This window comes from Bubalus kerabau, chromosome 17 (genome assembly GCF_029407905.1).
Source record: "Bubalus kerabau isolate K-KA32 ecotype Philippines breed swamp buffalo chromosome 17, PCC_UOA_SB_1v2, whole genome shotgun sequence".
Taxonomy (NCBI): domain Eukaryota; kingdom Metazoa; phylum Chordata; class Mammalia; order Artiodactyla; family Bovidae; genus Bubalus; species Bubalus kerabau.
Window position 1 is genome coordinate 21254444 of NC_073640.1, and position 22285 is coordinate 21276728.

Sequence of the window (22285 nt, forward strand, 5' to 3'; positions counted from 1 at the left end):
GTCAGGGCCCTTGACACAGGTCAATCGTGCAAGACACCTGCGTAGGTGAGACTGAGAGAGGGGGCCCCATGACAAGCTCCCAAGCAGTCACTGTCTGACTCATCTTTGAGCCCCGACAGGGCCATTGGGATGGCCCACTGTCTGCATTGTGGGGAGGGGCCCCCGAGGCCCAGGAGGCGTCAAAGCTGGCTGACAAGTGGAGGATCCAGGCTCAAAAGCCAGCCGGTTCATGGGTGAGGAGCGCAAGGAAGGCACCTGACCCGAAAGACCAAGCCTGTGCACGTCTTTCATTCACATTGTCCAAGGATGAGAGCAGACACCTGCACTTGAACCCTTCTTCTGCATTCACCTGTCACCCCACGAGCGCTCCTCTAAACTCTTAAGTCAGCTCACACAGCTGAAACAGAGATGCGCTGTGAGGGGTGGATGAGAAAATTTAATGTGAAGAAGCACTCTTATTCCATTCACATGAACTATCCAGACCAGGCCCATCTGTAGAGACAGAAAGCAGATTAGTGATTGCCTGAGGCCAGAGGAGGGAGCAGGGACTGACTGCAAATGGGCAAGAGGCATCCTTCAGAGATCATGGAAATGCCTGCGAGCTGGACTGCGGTGAGGGCTGCACAGCTCTGTGAATTTACTAAACGTCACTGAACTGCTCACTTAAAACAAGGGAGTGTTACGGTATGCAAATTACACTTCAATAAAGCTGATAAACAAAAGCGCTATTTGGCCAATAATCATAATTAGCACTAATGAGTACCACTAGTGCTAATAAAATTAGCAGCTACGTTTAGTGAGCATGTCCCGAGTGCCAGCACTGTGCTAAGTGCTTCTATTATCGCAATTAATACTCTCCTTTCATCCTCCCATCGGTAACATCCCATTTTTGAGATGAGGAGGCTGAGACTCAGAGAGGTGAGGAACTTGCCTTCAGTCACACAGCCAGAAGCCCCAGCAGTGTGTGGCCAGGATCTCGGGGTCTACTCTCCCCTGCACCCCCTCATCCACCCAGTCTTTGAGAAGGAGGGTCAACCTGCCCCAGCACCACAGACCCCTGAGGTTCATCACGGGGCTGCCCAGCTGGCTTTATTTTTCTGTAAACAAGCCTCAAAACTACAGCAAAGCACATTATTTTGGGAGCAACAAACTGAGCAACTGCTGAGATTATAATCATCTGAATTGAAATAAGGCTCCTTAAACTGAAAAGGCCCAATCAGGGCAAATGGGCATGTTGACAAATAAAAGACCCAACTCAGATTGCCCTGTTCAAAGCCTTTTACTCTCACAACATTTAACCTTGGCTGCTGCCATCCGTCCCATCCCTCCAGATGCATTTTGTGTGAGGGGCACTTAGCTTACTGTTCTAGGAGCAGGCTGGAGAGAGGGCCAGGGCCAGCGCACTCAGGATGGATGCGCAGGGGAGGGGTCGGCAGAAGGGGGTCCTTACAGCAGCCAGGCTCCCCTCGTGCTGTTAGTCATCACACAAATGGAACCAGTGCAGCACATGCCCTTGGCAGACTGCAGAAAGGGAAGGGGTGCAGAGACGGGGTGAAGGCGATCCCGAGACCCCCTTCAGCTTGAACGTTTCAGAACTCAGGGAGAAGGTAGATTCAAGGAAAAGACCAGCTGTACCAGCCACCTTTTCATTTCCAAGTCAGTGCTTTGATAGATGCTACTATGTGCCAGGCATTCCTTTAACTCATTTAGTCCTCTCAATAGCCCAACGAGATGGGCACTACTCTTATTATTTCCCTGTTCATGAGAAAACTGAGGCACAGAGAGGCTGAGTAACTTACCTAAAGCCACACAGCTTGCAGGCAGGAGAGCCAGGATTCAAACCTAGTTAGTTGGTTCTGAGTCGGTGCTTTCACCCACCAGGCTGTGTGTGTGTGTGTGTGTGCTCAGTCACCCGCTTGTGTCCGACTCTTTGATCCACCATGCTACCCTGCTTCTGTCTTTTGGGAGAGGGTATGGTCACAGCAGAAGATCAAGAGGGAAACCCAGTGACTAATATCAGATCCTCGGCTTCCCCTTTTCACCTAGAGTAAGTACAGCTAAAGAAACAGAACAAAAATGAGTATAAAAATCACTTTCAAAAAGGAAATTGCAGTCATTTAAAAATGACTAATCCTCAAAAAGGGCTGATAGGAAATGGGTTATATGGGTCTTCTGCTGTCGGCTGCAGGAAGAGAACAAAAATAAGCATAAAAGTGGGGAGAAACTTCGATAAAAACTCAATTAGGTAGTAAAAAGAACATTAACTGGGCTTCAGGATATATCAGCGGAAGAAGAGGCGGGCGACCCCAAGCTCACGTGGCCACACTGGGTCAATTCTGCGGGCTGAGTCTGCAGCCTTGACAACATGGCCTCAGACACACCTGGACTGGGTGGAGTCAAGTGGCCACCACCCAGGATAGCTGGGACCCTCAGCTCCGTGCGCTTCCTGTCACAGAGAATAAAGGTCGGAGCTGCAGAAGAAGTCTGGGATGCCAGGGAGAAGTAGCTAGCCTACGAGAGTTTACAGAAAGGGGCCCTTCCTGCAGCGAGGGGCACAGGCTAGGAAGGTGGTGGGGGGAGCCGTCCATCACTGAAGCTCTGCACGAGGAATAGATGGCTCTGAAAAGAACAATGAAGGGGTTGCTGCCGTGGGCGGGAAACTGAAGACAGCTGATGCCCAGGCAGTTCCAGGTTTCTAGGACATTCCTGGAATGGGCAGTTCCATTCAGGTGAATAAAAATGCCCGCCAGGCTCCCGAGGGGAAAAAAGCTGAGCAGCCCCAGAAGTGAAGTTTCCACCAGGTCCACCAGTGCCCCCAGTACAGGGAACTGCGCTGGGGGCTGCCCTGGACGCTGCCCCATGGAGAGTCCAGGATGCACACAGAAGGTGGATTGGCGCCTGTGGGAGATGCACTGGGGCAGAGGAAAGAACACTGGACATAGAGTCCAGTGAGAGACCTGGGACAGGACAAGAGTGCCTGCCCTGATCCTTACCTCTTACCAGGTGGCAAAGCTGGCCATCCATCCCAGAACACTCCTTGACTCAACTACATGCACACACGTAGAACCAACATCAGTGCAAGGGGGAGGGGAGGCAAGAGGAAGTGAAGGGGCCATCGCTCATCTTACCTCACAGGTGGGGAGACAGAGGCCACAAGGCAGGAGCAGACAGATCCAGGGCTAAACTCACAAAAACCACTGTAGTTACTGTTTATGGAGCATTTCGTATAAACCAGACACTCTGCCAGCATTTTCTCATTTGGTTTTGACAACATCACTATGAGATAGGTGCTATTATTACATCTCCTTCTTTATAACTTGCAAACTGAGGCTCCAGGAAGGAAAGAAACGTTCTGAGCACACGGAGTTAGCAAGTAGCAAATGTACCACTACCCCCACCCCAAAGCCACTCACTAACTGTTAGACTACACTGCCTCTCCAGGCCCAGTTCAGAGCCCATCCCACTGCAGAAGCTGCTTGGTGCCAAGCACTGTAACTCAAGGAGAGCCACGAAGAGGTCTCACACTTTACAAGCTCACCTGCCACAAAGATGTGTCCCAAAGCAGGCAAAGTCAGCAGTGGATCACCAGAAGCTGGCTCTGATCTCAAGCACCAATGAATGTGGCTGCCCTCTTTTTTAAAAATATTTACTTGGCTGAGTCAGGTCTTCGTTGCAGCATGTGGGATCTTTAGTTGCATTGTGTCGGATTTAGTTCCCTCACCAGGGGCAGAACCCGGGCCCCCAGCATTGGGAGCATGGAGTCTTAGCCACTGGACCACCTGTAGTGGTCCCTGTAGCCACTGGAAGTCCCTTGTAGCTGGCCTCTTGCCTCACTTGGTGGCAGATACAGCAGGATGCTTAAACAGCCTGGGCAAAACCCAACTGTGAGATTGTAGTAGGCAGAATAATACTCCCCACTCCCCACAAAATGTTGATGTCCTAATCCCCAGAAACTATGAATATGTTATATTATATGGCAAAGGTGAATTAAGGTTGTAGATAGAATTAAGATCGCTAATTAGATGACCTTCAGATAAAGAGATTATGATGAATTATCTGGAAGGGCCCAATGTAATGACAAGGGTCCTTAATGCAGAAGAGGGAGGCAAAAGAGGAGGTCAGAGTGATACAACTGTTGGCTTTGAAGATGGAAGGGGGCCACAAGCCAAGGAATGTGGGCAGCCTCTAAAAACGGAAAAAGCATGAAAACAGATTCTCTCCAGAGCCTTCAGAAAGGAACACAGCCCTGCAATTTTAGCCCAGTGAGATCCATGCCAGACTTCTGACCTACAGAATTGTAAGATAATAATCTGTTCTTGTTTTAAGCCACTAAGTCCGTGCTAATTTGCTACAGCAACAGTAGGAAATGAAAACAGATATTGGTACCAGGAGCAGGGGGTGCTATTACAAATACCAGAAAAGTGTGGAAGTGGCTTTGGAATTGGGCAATGGGCAGTGACTAGAATTTTCAAGAGTGTGATAGAAAAATGCCTATATGGCCTTTACAAGATTAGTCATAGAAATACAGATATTAATGACTCAGAGAAGACTCAGAAGGAAGTAAGGAGTACATTTGAAAAAACCTAAGTCACCATAAAAAATACATAAATATCATGAACAGACTGATAAGAGAAACAGGAACATAAAAGGGATTGATGGTGAGGGCTTAGAAGATGAGGAACTTGATATTGGAAACTGGAAGAGAGGGATCCTTGTTATATAGAGGCAGGAAGTTTAATGGAATCACGCCCCCCCCCCTCCCACTTATGTGAAAAGCAGGACTTGTAATGGGTAAAAAATGGATATTTGGCTGAGAAGATTTCCAAACAAGTTATTGAAGGTATGGCCGGTTTCTTCTTGCTTCTTATAGTAGGGAGGAAAGAGATGGATTGAGAGAAGACGGTTAAGCAAAAAGGAACAAGGAATTGATGATTTTAGAAGTTCTCAGCTTAACCAGATTGCAAAAGGCATTATAATTAAGAGATTCACTATCAGCAAAGCATGCTCTAGAGAAAAGACTGAGAGTGTGACTATGCAGTTTGCTTGTATCTCAGAAAAAGCAAAAGGTTGGAGCACTCAGTCACACAAAAGGCTCTTTGAAGAGATTAAGAATGTGATTCACCAGACAGCATCTAGGAAATCTGAGGGCATTGCCCTGGAACCATCAGAGCAGAAGCTGAAAGTGGAGATGGGATTATCTAGAGGGAAAAAAGTCTACATAGGGACCTCTTATCCAATGGAATAGATTCCCCATGTCATACACAGGAGACCACCAAGTTTCCTGGAAAGTTACACCAGCAGAAACGCTGCCAGCCTGGACCAAAAAGGAGGTGAAAGAAGACTGTGGGACCCCCAAATTCTACAGGCAGGAAATAGGCTAATAAAATTACTTGGCTGCAAACATGTGCTACTTTTCATTTAAAAAAAAGAAAAAAAAAGATAATGCAGAGGGCAACACCAGAGTGTAGAACTTTGAGCCTACAGGGTGAGGCCATGAGCCCAGGGTGAAACCATAAGCATAGTGGATGAGATCACTGCTAAACTAGGTTCAGATTCTGGCACTAAATAACCATAGGCAAGTACATCCCCTCTTCGTGCTTTCCTTTTCCCAACTCCAGAGAGAATGAATCAGATGAACTGGTCTTCTAAGAGCCTTTGTAGCTCTAAGAGTCTGTGATCAGCTAGTGATGGCTTCCCTGGGTACAGGAATGAGGAATGGCAGATAGTAGGTATCCTAGCTCTCTGCTGGCTATCTCCCGGCTTTCCCTTAGCACGTATTTGTTGAGCCTGCTCTATATGCCTGGACCTCTAAGGGTTTACAGAAGGTTCCCAGCATTCTTAGGTTTCTCTGCTCTTGACTGCCCAGCCTCTCTGTCAATTAGTTACTATCTCAAGTTTCAACTCTCAACCAATGCTTTGCTACTTTGAAGCACTTTGAAAGAGGGGGGAAAAAAAAAAAAAACTTTCATGTAAGCAGTCAGTCTTGCATCTAGGTATTTGATTTTCCTAAAGGGACATCTGAAGGTGTGGTGTAAAGGATGGAGGCCCAACCCCTTAGAAATCAGGAGTCCACCCTGGAAAGAAGAGAGATGAGGCAGCTGGAGGGTCTCTGCTCAGAGGTAGGTTAAGGAGGCCCATGGAGGTTACCAGGAACTGACATGGCTCCAACTGAAATCGTGAATTAGAATTATGCTTTTAATAAAAATAACAGCAACTCATAGACACCCTTCTCTGCTCCAGGGAGCACAGAGTGCCTTTGTGGATATGATCTCATCATGCCCAGTGAGGCCACAGACAGGGAAATTGAGGATCATTCTTTCAGTTTGGATATAAAAAATAAGCGGGTGGGGTGGGAGGGTGGTGGTTTCATGGGTCAACAGACAGCACTGGGGTGGAGGCTGGGATGTAGAGGTCAGCAACCCCAAACTGAGGAGAACCAAGGCATTCTTGCCCTTAGGGGCTGCTTCTCCAGCTGCCCCTGGTGGGTGAAGGGTCGGGTCCTATTCTCTGACCTGCCTCTTAGGGACACTTGGCACATAGCCTTGAAAGCCTGCAGACAGCCCAACAGACTGAAAGCCATGGCTCTGCATGCCTTTTTCTAGCTGTCTCTGGGAGCTGCTGAAATGCCAACTGACAACAAATAACTGCCATCCAGACCCTTAATAAATCTTCTGGGGAATCAAAACCACCGGCGTTATTTTAGAGACTCAGTCAATATCAGGGACACACCAGCCATTGGGAGACAGCAGAGCCACGGTTTGAGAGTTCAGGCTCACTTAGGCTAAGTTGCCACTCATTAGCTGTGTGATCACAGACAAATCTCTGCACCTTTCTGAGCCCCTATTTCTTTATCCAGAAGATGGAGACAATAATACTGTCTACCTTGGGACTTCCCTGGTGTTGCAGCAGCTAAGACTCCACGTCCCCAATGCAGGGGGCCCAGGTTCGATTCCTGCTGAGAGAACTAACTCCCATACTCAGCAACTAAGAGTTTGAATGTCGCAACTGAAGCTCCCACAACTAAGAGATTCCCCATGCAGCAATTAAGACTGAAGACCGTGTGTGCCACAGCTAAGACCCAGTGCAACCAAATAAAAATACATAAATAATTTAAAAGAAAAAAACAATTTACCTTATTTTTTTTAAGTGTCTACCTTAAAAAATGTGCATATGCTGCTAAGTATTCAATAAATGTTGGCTACAGAACAAGAAGATTACCAGTGTAACTTGTACTATTTTCATTAACTAAATCCCATCAACTGTCTGGTATTTAAAATTTTACACAGCATTTTCACACCCGTTATCCCTCTGACACTGGAGCAGCTTTTCATGGCTGAGGTGGTGGTGGTGGTGGTGATTCCCATATTACAAGTAAGCAGGGTGCCACACTCCCAGGTACCCCGGAGGGAACCCAGCTTCCCACCCAGCCTGTATCCCTCTTTCACAAAGTATCTGCGTTTATACTGTGAGTTGTGTGGTCAGCTCCAAGGATGAGAAAATAGAACAGAGAGGTTAGATCACTTCCCGATGTCACAGAGCAGATGGCAAATGAAAAGGCTGGGACTGGACTCAGTCAGCTGGACTGAGAGGAATGATCACCTGAGCAGAGGGGCAGAGACCACTGTGGCTGTCCTCCTGCCAGACAGTCTGGGGACTACCTGGCCATCAGTTATTATGTAAAAATGCCAACAGTTAGAAATCAAGAACTCGAGTGTTTTAAATCACGTCCACGTTTTCTAAAAGGAGGGGGCAAAGACCTGGAGGCACGGGACCTGCGTCTGGTGCCTCCATGATGGATCAGCAATGTGGCTCCCACTTAGAACCAGATGCGCTTCCTCTGTTGTCTGTCCAGACCCACGGGGCTCTCTTCCCCATCTCAAGGTGTCCTGGCCCTGAAGGCACCTGTGTTTGCTTGGTGGCTGAGTCCAGCAGCTGGACTTTAGAGCCTCAGATTCCCAGCTCCATCAAGTTAATAAATCTCAGTTTCACAGAAGAAGAAACCAGCCTTAGTTTTCTCATCTGTAAAATGGGAATAATAACAGTCCCAATTATACAGTTACTATGCAGAGGAAATAAGTGAATATTTGTAACACATTATATAAAAGAAGGGCTTCCCAGGTGACGCTAGTGGTTAAAGAACCTGTCTGCCAGTGCAGGAGACATAAGAGATGGAGGTTCCATCCCTGGATCGGGAAGATCCCCTGGAGGAGGGCATGGCAATCCACTCCAGTATCCTTGCTTGGAGAATCCCATGGACAGAGGAGCCTGGTGGGCTACAGTCCATAAGGTCGCAAAGAGGTGGACACGACTAAAGCAACTTAGCACGTACGCATGCCCCCATATATGAGAAATGTTCTATAAAATAAAAATAGTCACGGATATTGGCTCCCTCCCAGCTCAACATAAGGTCACAGAGCAGAGAAAGGGAGAGAGAGGCGGGCAAGAGAGACAGGCAATAGCCATGAGGGTGTGGATAGCACAAGACAGTGAGCGGCCCCATCTTCCTGAGTTCTGATTAATAACCAGGAAGGTCTAAGTTAAGGACCAGCAGTTACCACCTCAGAAGGTGGTTTTCAAAGCAAAAGACACCCAACCTGCATAGAGGCCCATTGGGTCCTTGCATTCACAATCCTAGGACATCAGAGAGCAGAGAAGCCTTCAAGAGCACCCAGCCAATCCTCTCGTCATATAAACACAGAAGCTCGGGCATCAGCAGCCTTGCTGGAACTTGGACCTGGGTCTCCAGGCACATGATGGAGGGGATGGGGAATGAGGTCTGACTCCCAGGACACCCCTGCCCCCTTCACCCACTAGGCCCGCCATCCCCAAAGGACTGCTGGACATGCAGGGCAGAAAGGAGACATGCGCCTTTCCCCTTGAAGCCTCTGACCTCACAGAACACACAGCCTGCCTGGCGGCTCCATCCCTTAGATAAATTTACTTAGCACTGATATTGAAAATGCAATTGAGCTTGAGTTTTATTGCAGAAATTAAACAGACCAGGGGGGGAAAAAAGCCAGGGCTCATCAACTCACCCGAGAGCTGGCGATGATCAAACCAGCTAATGTGGAGGAGTGCTACCATCAACTCCTGCCAGGAAAGGAGGGCCTGATATTCCCCCACCAGAGGCTCCCCAAAGATGGGGCGCTTGCAGCTAGCAGAGGGGCTCTGGAGGGCTTTCCCATCAGCCCCCTGGCCAGGGCTCCCTGCACACCCCAACCTCAGCCCACCGGCTTCCCACCATCACAGGCGCAGAGACAGCACCTCTGAAGTCACCTCCATCAGCCTTTACGGAGCAACACTGCCAAGGGCCAGAGCGAAGGGCTCTCTGTTCAACTCAAGAGAAAGCGAAATGCTTTCGGGGTTGAATCACTGTTTTTCTTTACTCCCTTTGGAGATCAGCGGAGCCCACATTCGGCCGTGTTCGTGGACCTGGGACTGGAAACAGCTGCGCTCTAATTACATGTAAAGTGTACCAAAACATCCCTTTTATCACAGACTGGAAATCTGTTAGCATCTGTCTCTCCTTTGTTTCTTCCACAAGATACAAGCTTGTTTCTACATTTTTCTCACCTGTAGCGGTGATTAAAATTCATTATAAATGAAAGGAGTGAACAGAGAAACAAGTTCCTCTGTGTACCGTTCTAAACTCAAATTAGAAACAGCTGTTTGCTAATTCATGCAGCGATGTTTTGTCGTGCTCTGTGAATCAATAATAACTCACCCTATTGCTGCAGAAATTTTTGGATAATCCATACATTTAACTCAGCGTTGTGTTCTGCAGGCAGAAATGCAGAGGCAGAAACTCCCAGCTGCCTGTAAGCAGGCACAAGGGGACTCTGGTTTGCTCCCTGGAGATGTCCACACTGCCCCAGCAGACAGCCCCAAACTCAAGGGTCCCAGCAACTCTCCCCTAGACCGGGCCCTGGTAGAACCAGAAGGAAACCCCGAAACAGTCTTCTCATCTCCTCCCCTCTCCAAGAACCAGCAAAAAAAAAAAGAAAAAATCAACTCTGATTAAACACAAACCACACACATCCTCCAGCCGCCGGAGGGAACAGCAAAATTAAAAGTCTAATTGGTACCCGGAACAATTTAAAACTATTAAGTATAGGTGAGGCTTTTCTGTAAGAAAATAATCCTTTGATTAGGATTAAGTTTATTTGGATAGCATTCTTCCCGTTCCTAAGTTTTAGCTGCAGATGTCGGAGCTATAGTCTGCCAGTCCTCGAAGCTCCTGAGAAGTATTTGGGCATCTTCTCTGCCAACTTCAGAGAAGAGAGCGTGTGGCATCTGGAGCGGAGGCTCTGAAAGGGGGAGGATGTTCTTTCCACATTGTGGGGAGATAAGTGAGCAACACCTTCAGAAGCCCGTACTGCTACCAAGGCATGCCCAGCTTGCTCAGCAGGTGCTCCTCTAAGACACTGCCTCCAGGAAGCCTTCCCTGACTCCCTCTGCCACCATCAGTGCCCCTCCCTGACCCTGGGGATACTTCCATGAGGCCACTTTTCACCCTGAATTGTGGATCTGACATCACTGTTATTTTGAGGTTTTGTGGCGCCTGTGTCTCCTGTGTCCTTTCAGGTCTGAGGCACAGTCACACTGAGCCAGTTTTTGAACCTCAGGCTCGTATCACCTCCCACTCCCCACGGCCTAGTCCCACTCTGCAGCCACCAACCTCAAAGCCCTCCGTGAGTGCCAGGCACAGTGCCAAGATCCTCATAAGCTTTATCTCCTTAAATGCCCACCTCCATCCTACATGGTGGTGCCCACCATCATTTCCCCATTTTCCAGAGCAGACATCTGAGACTCAGAGAGGGGAAGGGCCCTGAGTTTCACAGCAGTTAGTGGGAGGAGCCTAGAATGACTCCCTATTTCTCCAGAAAGCCATCAAAACCACCTCCTGTCATCAGAGAGCAGGCCTCACCCAGCCCAGCCTCCAAGCCCTTGTTCAGGCCATGGTGCTCACCAAAGATGTCCCTCTATCAGCCACCTAAACCAACCTGTTACTCAGCACCCAGCTCCCTCACCTCCCAGCATATCCCAGGGGGCGGGGGTAATGGTCTCCCTCATGGGTATGGTCAGGCACTCATTTTGAGGTTCATCTGAGCCTAAGGAGACAGTAGGTCGATGCGTCCAGGCGAGGGGGTGGGTATGTCTGCCTGGAGCAGCTCACGCTCATTTGTGGGGCTCTAGGGAGCTTGGCCCTGGGGGAAGCCAGTGGACGCCAGACAGCTCACTCCCGGGCAGCATCAGGGACATGTGAGCAGGAGGGGGGTGCCATGCTGGGAGGAGTGCACGTGTGTGTGCTCAGTCGTGTCTGTCTCTGCGACCCCAAGGACTGTAGCCTGCCAGGCTCCTCTGTCCATGGGATTATCCCGGCAAGAGTACTAGACTGGGGTGCCATTTCCTCATCTAGAGATGCTGGGAGGTGGAGGCACTCAAGTTGGGCTTCGAGGATGGAGGAGGCCCTCCGCCGACCCGTGTTCCCTCAAACATGGGCTGTGCACCACGGTTAGAACCTATGATGATTTCAGGGGCAGCCTAACACTGATCCACAAAGTGAGAAAGTCCGTGCCCCTTCAATTCCTTTTCAACCATCAGGCCGAGGAGAAGGCCTCCAACTTGGTGCTGTGTCTTTAATTTCTCTCTAACGTTCCAACAAAGAAAGAACAGACCCCAAGGCTCAGGGTTTTCAGAATGCCACAACTTCTGGCAGGAATAACTTAAACGTAGGCTTTTCTTTGGGTCTGTTTCCAATTTACTTTTAAGGTTCCTGCCTACTTACAGCAAATGATACTGACTTTCCATTTGCAGAATTAAGTAAATGAATTAAAGTATGAAAAGAGGACTTAAAACTACTAGGTAAATCATAGCACCAGTGATACTCAAGTGTTGCAAAAGTCATGGCAGAGGGATTCAATAGAATAAAGCCTGGGCCACCCAGTGTAGAAGTGAGCTTAGAGGGACTCCCCTGGCGGTCCAGTGGTTAAGACTTGACCCTCCAATGCAGGGGGTGTGAGTTCGATCCCTGGTTGGGAAGCTAAGATTCCACATGGCTCATGGCCAAAAACACAAAACATAAAACAGAAGCAGTAGTATAACAGATTCAACAGACTTTTAAAATGTTCCACATCAAAAAAAAAGAAGTGAGTGTGGATGCTGGAAAACTCAGAAACAGCAGGCTGAAGTCTGCATGGTCACTCCTGGGCTCTGCCCCCAAAATGATTTTGCAGCCCAGCTGTTCCAGGAAGTAGACACGAGAGACAGTGCCAGGTAGGGCCTGGGAGCCGAGGTTCAGAAACAGCAGTCCTAGGAGCCTGCTGCCACACCTGGCCCATTCGGCAGCTTCCCCACCTCAGGCCTTGCCCCTATCCCCAGAGACAGGGCTCAACTCTAGCTCACAGCATGCAGGGCAGGTGCTGGGGGAGGTCACAGGCAGGGCATCTGGGCGGGGCCTTAGCCAGGTTCAGCAGGTCTTGGGGCTCCCCAAGGGAGGCCCCCGGGGAGAATCAGAGCTCATCCACACAGAAGCCACGGCCTCCCCCCACGTCGGCCTGGGTCCAGGCAGAATGCAATTAAACCAGGCCTAGGCCTCTCCTGGGGCCTTGACCAGCACCTAGGTTCTGGGGCTGGTTGTAGCCCCAAGCAGCTGGGTGACCTTGAGGCAAATCTTTGGCCCCCAGGCTCTCCCCACCTCAACTATAGAATGCAGCTTGTACCTTGACTTTCTCACTGGAGGTGTGGACAGAGGAAGTGCTCCATGAGGGTAAAGAATGTGAACAAAATGACCAGATTCATGTTACAATTTTCACAAAACCCAGTATCAGAGAAAACCACATGGAGCCCCTAACCTCAAACTTGAAGCCTCTAACCCAGAGTTTAGAGACACGGAGAAAAACGATTAACAAGTATATTTCATATACATTCTATATGTGCCTCCAACACATGGATATTAAATGACATTTATTGTGCACGAGACATTTCCTGTTTGCTCAATTGCCACATGTTGTCCCATTTAATATTCACAACCATCTGACCAGTTAGCACCAGTCCCCATTCTGTAGATGAGAAAGCTGAGGCTTACAGAGGTTAATTAGCACGTCCAGATCTTATGGGTTAGAAATGGCCAAGCTGGGCTTTGAATGTGGGTTACCTGACCTCAAAGTCTGAGCTGTTCATCACCCTGAGATGCTGTGTGTGAATCACCAGATGCCAGGGAAGGAAACTGAGTGGGCAGCCCCACCCCTACCACGGAGGCAGCATCACGTAGAACCCAGGCTGGATGCCCACCCAAGAACCCTGGGAGGATGTCAAGGTCATGTCCTCATTTTCAGCTCAGACACCTCTTGGCAAGGGATGTGTTCCTCTGGCTCAGGGGGTCAGATCTCCACAGACAAGGCAGGCACACTGTCTGACCTTGAAGCCCGCATCTGCTGCTTTTCAGCTCAGTCAAATCCCTCCAAGGCCCAACTTGACAGTGCCCCCAACACCTGGAGAACTGAGGAGCCTCCCACTGCTGGGGGGACAGTGGTTCCCCCAAAACACTCACTCTCTCTGCCCCATGACGTGCCCTGCAGCAATTCTGCCAGACAGTCACAGCATGGTCCCACCTTACAGAAGAGGACCCTGGGGATGGGGAGCCAAAGGGGCCTCCATGGCAGGCACTCCAGGTGAGGACATCACAGCCCGTAGCTCGGTTTAGCCACAGCTGCGGTGGATGTGCTGAGCCCCAAGGCCTGAGGCCTCACCTCCATCATCATGGGTATGATGTTTTGTAAAGTCCATTAAAAGACATACATAATTACCTTTATCAAAATTGCATGAACTGGGACTTCCCTGGTGGACCAATGGTTGAGAATCTGTCTTGCAATGCAGGAGACATGGGTTTGATCCCCAGTCGGGCCACTAAGATACCACACGCCACAGAGCAACAAAGCCTGTGCACTGCGACTACTGAGCCCATGCACCGCGCCACAGAAAAGATCTCACATGATGCAACAAAGATCCCACATACCTCGGCTAAGACCCAACACAGTCTAAATCAATAAATTTGTTTTTAAATTGCACAAACCATGGGACTTCCCTGATGGCCCAGTGGTTAAGACACCAAACTTCCGATGCAGGGGTTGCAGGTTTGACCCCTGGTCAGGGAACTAAGATCCCGCACGCTGCACGGCATGGCCAAAAAAAAATTTTTAGTAAAGTAGAAATTGCTTGAACCGTCTAGAATCGGGCTGCTAATCCCTCAAAGTATCTCAGGCATCCGTTGTGAGCCCCTGCTCTGGCCTACACTTTGGGCAGGGCTTGCAGGGCTTGGTGTGTCCCTTGCTCCCCTCCAGGCTCTGAGCTTGTTGGGAACACTGGAGCTATGTGCCCAGCACAGTGCCTGGCCAAAAGTGGGCAGGGGAGAAGAGGTGGGCTGGGCCGCACGGCAGGGGAAGAACCCGAGGATCCCCCCACGATGTGCCAGGGCCAGCAACACAGCCACTCTGCGGGCCCTACTCACCCTTTATACTCATCCAAAGCTACGACTCAGCAGAGAAAATTTCAATTTTCCCTGGATTTTCATGTTCCAGCCTCCAGAAAAATTGCCACTATGGGCTTTGTTGCCTAGCTGTCAGCCCTAGATACTAAGGCCGCCCCAGCCCCGCCTAGAGAGGGAGGAGATTAGAGCAGCTTAGCAGGCCTGGGGAAGGGGAAGGCGCAGAGGCAGAGGCAGCAGCAAGGGAGGCGGTCACCTGGCCCAGACCACAGTGACGTGGAGGAGCCCTACATGGCTGAGCTGGCATGACGGGATCCCCCCTGGAGCAGCTGTGGCCAGGGGCAGTCCCCTGATTTGACTTCCAAGTGACAACAAGGCAACTGATGTCCCAGGCATCACCACTGGGGCATGTCATCCCCTAGTCTCTCCTCGGCATCACTGACCCTTCCCTGGGCACCCTACCCCCGGCCCCCACCTTTGCTGTCTCAGCCTGAATGGCCTCCACCTCCTTACGCTGTAACCAGGTCCTCATCTTACCCTGCATTGTGACTGCTGTCCTAAAAAGACTTGAAAAATCATCATTAACTGTATTTACTGAGCACTTACTATATGCCAGGCTTTTTTTTATTTAATTATATTATTAGGCATAAATGTTTTGCATGTCTTAATCCTTTTAAGCCACTCGTAAACTGGCGACCCACTCCAGTACTCTTGCCTGGAAAATCCCATGGACAGAGGAGCCTGGTGGGCTGCAGTCCAGGGGGTCGCTAAGAGTCAGACACGACTGAGCGACTTCACTTTCACTTTTCACTTTCATGCATTGGAGAAGGAAATGGCAACCCACTCCAGTGTTCTTGCCTGGAGAATCCCAGGAACGGGGGAGCCTGGCGAGCTGCCATCTATGGGGTCGCACAGAGTCGGACACGACTGAAGCAACTTAGCAGCAGCAGCAGCAGCACTGTTACCAAAAACACATTTGACAGATAAGAAACCTGAGACTCACAGGCTGAAATAGACCTTTGGGGGCACCCAGCCACCACCCATTGTGCACACAGGGACACTGAGAACCCTGAGGTCTGAAGGAGGGACTTGCCCCAAGAATGAATCCAGCAGAGCCTGGAGGATGTGGCTGCCTGACTCACCGGAAGCCCCGCACGCCAACACACACACCTTAGAGGAGACTAAGAAAGCCAATGTAATGTAAAAGGGTAAGCCGAGAAAGTCCACCCACTGAAAGTGATGGATCATCCAGGAGCCTTGGCGCAATGTGCCACCCATGACATCCTGCCCACAGGGTGTCTGGGAAGAGGAGACACTGCCCCCAGTTCAGCATACCTGAGGGTGAGGGTGCTATGCCCACGGCCGGCTGGGGGCCACTGTCCCCAGCAGGGATGGCTACCATCTCATCTCAGTGCTGGGCACAAAGTAGGCCCTTGACAGTTGCTGAATCTTCCCTGAGTGAACGAGGGACAAATGAATGTTTCAGCCAGGTCATTCATCAGTGCTGGGTGCAGGGCTGTGAACGAGCTGTGTATTCCTTACGCCTCCATTCACATTCCATCTAAACAGCACTTCAGCTGTCCTTGTTCACCGTCTTCCAAGAATGTTATTCTTTGGTTATTCTGTAAGGGTCTCCCCACAGGTACTCTTGCCTTAGAACTGCCTAGAGACAACTCTGAGAAGCCCCAAATTTGTGGATCCCTGGGAGTCCCCACAAGATGCCTGCCAATACCTATATGCTGGATGATTGAATAAATGAGTGAATGAATGAAAGGGTACATTTCAGGTCTTGTCCTAGAGGAAGCAATTGGTAACTGGCATGAATGACTGAGTGGATGGAAGAATGCATGAAGGGATGGAAGGATGGAGGGACGGAATGCTGAAGCCCCGGGGCTTGGTCTAAAGAACGCCTTCCTATCCATGGCATGAATGAGAGAATGAATGGATGGATGGATGACAAAGCGAATCACAAAGAAGGTGCCAGGAGCCACTCAAGGAAGCCCCCATCTGATGGAGGCCCAGGGGTTGGCGGGTAGAGGCTGCAGCTGGCAGCTGAGGGGTTAATGAGCTTGACCACTTGCTTGGCCACCTGAGCCCAGAGGGTCACCCCGCAGAGCCTGTCCTGTGTCACCAGGTCCCAGGGGTGTTCACATATTGTGACAGAATGCAACTAGTTCAGTCTTCAGTGCAGCCTTCATTTGTCAGAGAGGAAGAAAGGACATGTAGGGTGGGAAAGAGGGTGGCAGGGACAGAGGCAGAGATCAGCGACCCAGCCTCAGTCCGAGCCCCTGAAAAAGCCACATTCAAACCAAGGCGACACTGGGAGTGGACAGGAGGGGAGAGTCGGAGGTGGGTGGGTACGGGCCTTCTATTTATTCAGACTAGAGCAGAACAAATGAATAGATTTAATAAAATAATGAGCAAAGAGTCCAAGCTCTTAAAGGTACAGCCTCAGCAGTGTGATCTGGGGTGGGCTGAAAGGTTTGTATTTTTGTCTGGTAAAACTAGGCAAGTGAGTATCTTTGCACACAGCACACCAGGGCTGAGAGAGAGAGAGAGAGAGAGAGAGAGAGTGTATGTGTGTCTCCAAAACTCACCTCAAATCTCCCTACTGACCACCCACAAATGAGCATGCCCTCCCACGAGGCACACACAGCCAAGTGGCCCCCTTGTAAATTTTTCTGGGAGGAAGTCAGGCCAGCCAAGCGCACACGGCTATCACACCTTCTTGGCCACCGCTGCCCTGCGTTTCTCCTTCCCCTGCCCAAACAGGAACTGATCACTTCCTGTTCATCTTAGGACACTCCTTGCATTCATTCATTCCTTCTCCGGATACTTACTGACATCTACTCCATCCGTGCCAGGCTGTCTCCAAGCGCGGGGGCAGCAAACACGCTGGCCAAGGGAGCCTGGTTCCAGGGGCCTCAGGAGCTTGTCCAGGACGGCTCTTGAGCCAGAGAGCTCGGTTCCCAGCCCGGCTCCACCCCTGACCAGCTGTGGTGACCTGGGATCTGTTACTGAACCTCTCTAAGCCCCACCAAGGGGGAAAGTAGACAGAGAACACCTTCTGCCTCCTCTGGCTGTGGTGAGGATTAAATCGGATAATCCAGGTTAAGCAACTCTGGCCCAGCGCCGGGCACACGGGAAATAATGCTCAGTGAATGTATCACTGTGTCGTTTCCAGATCGGAGGCAGCAAGAGCGGAGGCTGCTGGGCAGACCCCTGGTTAACCGCAGGGCTCCCCACCCACGGTGGGTCATACCGCCCACTCTTAGTTTACCCTTCCCATGAGCATTTTTTACAATTTTCCAAATCCTCATACGCCACCCCAGGGTAGGAGCCGCTAACCACGTGTGATAGAGACAGCAGACCCCGCTGTCCTACCCCTGAGCCCATCACAGAACCCAAACACAGAAGGGCCCTCAGGGGGATCCAGTTCACTCCCCACCGGCACTTCCATGCCCTCTGCCAGGTTTGGTTCCTTCCAGTGATGGGGAACTCATTCCCTTCTGAGCTTCCTTAGCAAAGAGAAATGATGTCACCACGAGCCCACAGAGAGGGCTTGCTGACCACCTCTTGGGGACAGGAACAACAGGATCCCCGACTCCCACCGTCCTCTGAGAGGAGACAGAATCGGTCCCCCGTCACGTGGCAGGCATTTTTAAAACAACATTGTAATTTACATGCATCTATTCCCTCAACAAATGTCACCAAGTGTCCACTCTGCAGCCCTGTTCCAGGCTCCGGGGACAGGGTAGCGAGCACCACAGTCTTCGCCTGCAGTGGAATAAGAGGAGGCTGACGATAAAGCAGTAAATCCAACTGTAGTAAGTCAGGCGGCACAACAAAGAAAATACGGAGCAGCGTAAGGACAGAGAATGCGGGAATGGGTGGGGTGCTGCTCCAGAGAGGCGACGACACGGTGACACTTGAGCACAGACCTGGAGCAAGCAAGGAAGCGCGCCAGGGGACGTGGAGGAAGCGCATTCCGGGAGGGGGCATTAGCACGTGCAACAGCTCTGAATCCTGACCGAGCTGCCTTGGGCACGTTCCAAACCTCCATCTTCCTGGATGCTAACACGAGGCTCACAGCGAAGGCACTTGTCTGCCTTCAGAGATCGCAGACCTAGCTATCCTTCCCACAGAGACCCACAGTCCAACTCGAGCACCGACTCACTGTGGGACCCGACGCTGGTCTCTCAACCTCTCTGGTCTTGGCGGCGGCAACAGCTAATCAGGGCTGAGCATCCACCCCTGAGGTCCTCCCCGGCCAGCCACTCGGTGCCACGCGCACCCACCATTCCCCTCTACCCACCGTGCCATCCTTACGCCCGCACCAGCAAAGCCACACAGGATTGGCACGCCTGCCAAAACGGCTATTAACCCAGTAGCCAATAATAACACATTATCCTATCAATTTGCTTCCAAAATGCTGTGTAACTGCAGAACCTAAGTTTGCCATTTCGGTAGCTTGGTTACAACACAGAGAGAAATGCGCTGGTTCCTTCCCACGGAGAACAAGTGGCTGGCCACAAGAAACAGCCGCTTCGCTTACCACCGAGGCCCCCTCCCACCCCGCCCCACCGGCAGGCCCCATGCCAATCCATCGGAAATCACGGTCCGGTGATCCATAGTCAGAGGCTTGTCTCGGTGTCCTCTTGGCGAGTCTCCCAATGACGGAAGAGGAGACCGATGCCTGGGAGGTGACAGTTCAAGGCCACGCTGGCCTCGTGTGTGGCAAGGTCAGGCCCAGAAGGCGGCATGTGGCCACCTCCCAGCCGCCGGCCAGGAACTAGGGCAGGAAGTGGGGCAGAGGTGAGGCCCTGGGACGGGACGGGAGCCAAGGTGCCTAGTGGCCAGCAAGCGCTCCGGCCCAAAGGGCACGCAGACCAGCGGGGATGCCGGCCAGCCTCCTCAGCAGAGACGGGGAGCCCGGAGGCCATGGGACGGACACAGAGAAGGGCAGGGGGGAAGTGAGACCGGTGCCAGACCCGGAAATCAGGGTGCTCCCAAGAGGGCCACCCCCCACCCCCACACTGCAGGACCCGACGCAGATCTGATACCCCAGCCACCAGTGCCTCTGAGGCCCTCACTTTTCTCCCCCAGTCCAGGAAAAACAGCTCCCTTCTTTCTGGGTTAGATTCCACTCTGAGCGAATGTTCAGACATTCAACTTCCCAAGGAGCCAGGAGCCTCTAAGGGGACTCTTGGCGTTCCAGTGCAGACACCAGCCTGTTTTATCCATTCTCCCCCTCCAGCCCCGCCCCTCCACTTACCTCTCCCCCCTGCTCACCGGGACATCCCAGGATAAATTGTTTGATGCCCCCGCTCCAGGCACCCAGCGGCCAGGCAGGCGAGGGCTGGAAAAGCGCTTCCCACTGCCCCGCTGGTGACCTCAGCCCCAGGACTCATCCCCACCCTCGGCCTCAGCCGGGGAAAGGATGGGCCCAGCGTGGCTGCTCCCGCCGCCTTGGCGGGGAATCCAGCTAGTGGGGAGAGGAAGGGCCTCGGGGAGGGAGTGGGGGAGGAGACAGAGGAGGCCAAAGGCTGGGCCACTCGGCCAGATGCTGACCCAGTTGAGGGCCCCAGACCCCAGGGGCACCCGGGGAAGCTCTGACTCTCCCGCCAGACCTGGGATTCCTGCAGAGATGAGGGGCAGGGACAGTCCTGCTCAAGCGTTTGTCCCTGAGGCTGGGGTTAAAGGAGGAATGCAGGGCTGCCAGGACAGGGTGGGGGACAGCCCCTCAGAGGCCCTGGGTGGGGTGGGTGGGGTGCCGTCTGCGGAAAGGAGTGCTCAGCAAATGGAAACCAGGCCCCAGAAACTGGCCCAGCCACAGCGGCTGCAAGCTCCAGGGAAAACCCTGCTGCTCACGGAAAGGTGCCCCAACCCCAGAGAAAGATGTGTTAAAAAATGAAGAAGCAGGGAGGGGGGCCAGGAGTTGAGGCAAGAGTGGGGGTGGCCGTCGGCTGAGTCCACACAAGCCCCCCTTTTCCATGCTCCGAGCACCTCCAGGGCCGGCCCATTATCCTCCAAGGCCGGCTGGCCCGCAAGTGCTGTAAAAAGCCAGGTCACGGAGCAATTTTCCTCCCTTCGCCTCCCTCTGCGGCCTTTGGTCAGGTTTCCAGCAGAGCTGGGCCAGAGCTTCGTCCTGGCCCTGGAAATCAGCATCATGCTGGGATAGGCAAGCGTGGATTCCCACCACGCTCATTTTTCAAGATTCGGCCCTCAACACTGACTCCTCAGCCCTCATCAGTGAGAAAAGAGGTCACCGGAAGGGGGAGGGCCAGACACACAGCTCCGGATGACAATTTGAAATCGGTCGGACCCCAGGGTCCTGACATCAAGAACCGGGTGTGCAGTGAGATGCTGGAGAGGGTGTGAAGAAAAGGGAACCCTCCTACACTGTTGGTGGGAATGTAAGCGGGTACAGATATGATACAAAACAGCATGGACATTCCTCAAAAAACTAAGAATACAGTTACCATATGATCCGGCAATCTTACTCCTGGGCATATATCCAGAAAACAGCTCTGATTCAAGATGCATGCACCCCAATGTCCACAGCAGCACTATTCACGACAACCAAGACACAGAAACAGCCTGAATGTCCATCAACAGAGTGGATGAAGACGACGTGGCCCACGTATATGGTGGAGTATTACTCAGCCATACAAAAGAATGAAGTAATGACATTTGCCGCAACATAGATGGACTTGGAGGTTATCACACTAAGTGAAGCAAGTCAGAAAGAGTAAGACACATATCACTTATATGCAGAGTCTAAAACAAGCAATGAATGAACTTATTTACAAAACAGAAACAGACTCACAGAAACAAACTCACAGACATAAAGAACAGATTTGTGGTGGCTGAGGGGTCAGAGGGATGGATTGAGAGTTTGGGATTCCCAGATGCACACTACTATAGAGAGAATGGATAAGCGACAAGGTCCTGCTGCATAGCACAGGGAACTATATTCCATATCCTGTGATAAACCGTAATGGGAAAGAATATGAAAAAGAACATATATATACAACCAAATCACTTTTCTGTATACCAGAAACTAACACAACACGGGAAGTCAACTATATTTCAATAAAAAATAAATTTAAAAAAAGAGCTTGGTGTGTAGTGGCATTCAGTTAGTGCGGATCTCAGCTACCCATTCATCGATTCATCTCTTCAACAGATGTTGAATATGTGTTTAGAACACTTTGGTGCTGGAGGTGTGAGGGGAGACAACGCAGGCATAGTTCCTGCCCTACGGAGTTCACAGCCTCCTGAAAGAGACAGACGTTCTCCATGTGCTGACATCTGCTATGACTGGAGAAGTCCCCGGGGGCGGTGGGAGAATGGGGACTAGGGTGCAACGAGCTTCCTAGAAAAAGCAACCTGTGCGTTGAGACCAGTAGGATGAGTAAGAATCAGCCAAGGAAAGGACGCAGGGAGGAGGACAGAGGTCCAGGCAGCAGCGCCAGCACGCGAGAAGGCCTAGCGGTGAGACTCAAGTCTTGGATCACTTCTACTAAACCTCAAGTTCCTCTCTCCCAGCCCTGGTGGGTGGCCCATCCCAGCAGCTCTGAACCCCCTCCCCACTTCCAGACCGGGGAGACCCCCACTGGCACCTCTGGCGGCTAAGCCCATATTCAAGGCCTTCTCTCCCAGCTGAAGTTCCTATTTGAAATGTTTTCACATGTTTATTTTTGAAGGGGGATGGGAAGAGAAAAGGGAGTCCTGAAGGTCTTTTACTTTTCAGAAAAAAAATTAATAAATAAATAGAGCCTCAAGAAAAGGGCATGG

General features: G+C 51.2%; 1 protein-coding gene across 2 annotated transcripts in view; it reads right to left on the reverse strand.

Annotated features, from left to right (window-relative positions):
- ZNF423 (zinc finger protein 423) overlaps positions 1-22285 on the reverse strand; it is a 346039-nt gene that overhangs the window by 151819 nt on the left and 171935 nt on the right. Inside the window, exon 1 of one of the 2 annotated variants that reach the window (XM_055554097.1) lies at positions 19761-19981. The exons of the other annotated variant lie outside the window; for it this stretch is intronic. The gene's annotated coding sequence lies outside the window, so the exon portion shown is untranslated. Of the gene's footprint in view, positions 1-19760; positions 19982-22285 lie in introns of those variants that run through there. 2 annotated transcript variants of the gene reach the window in all.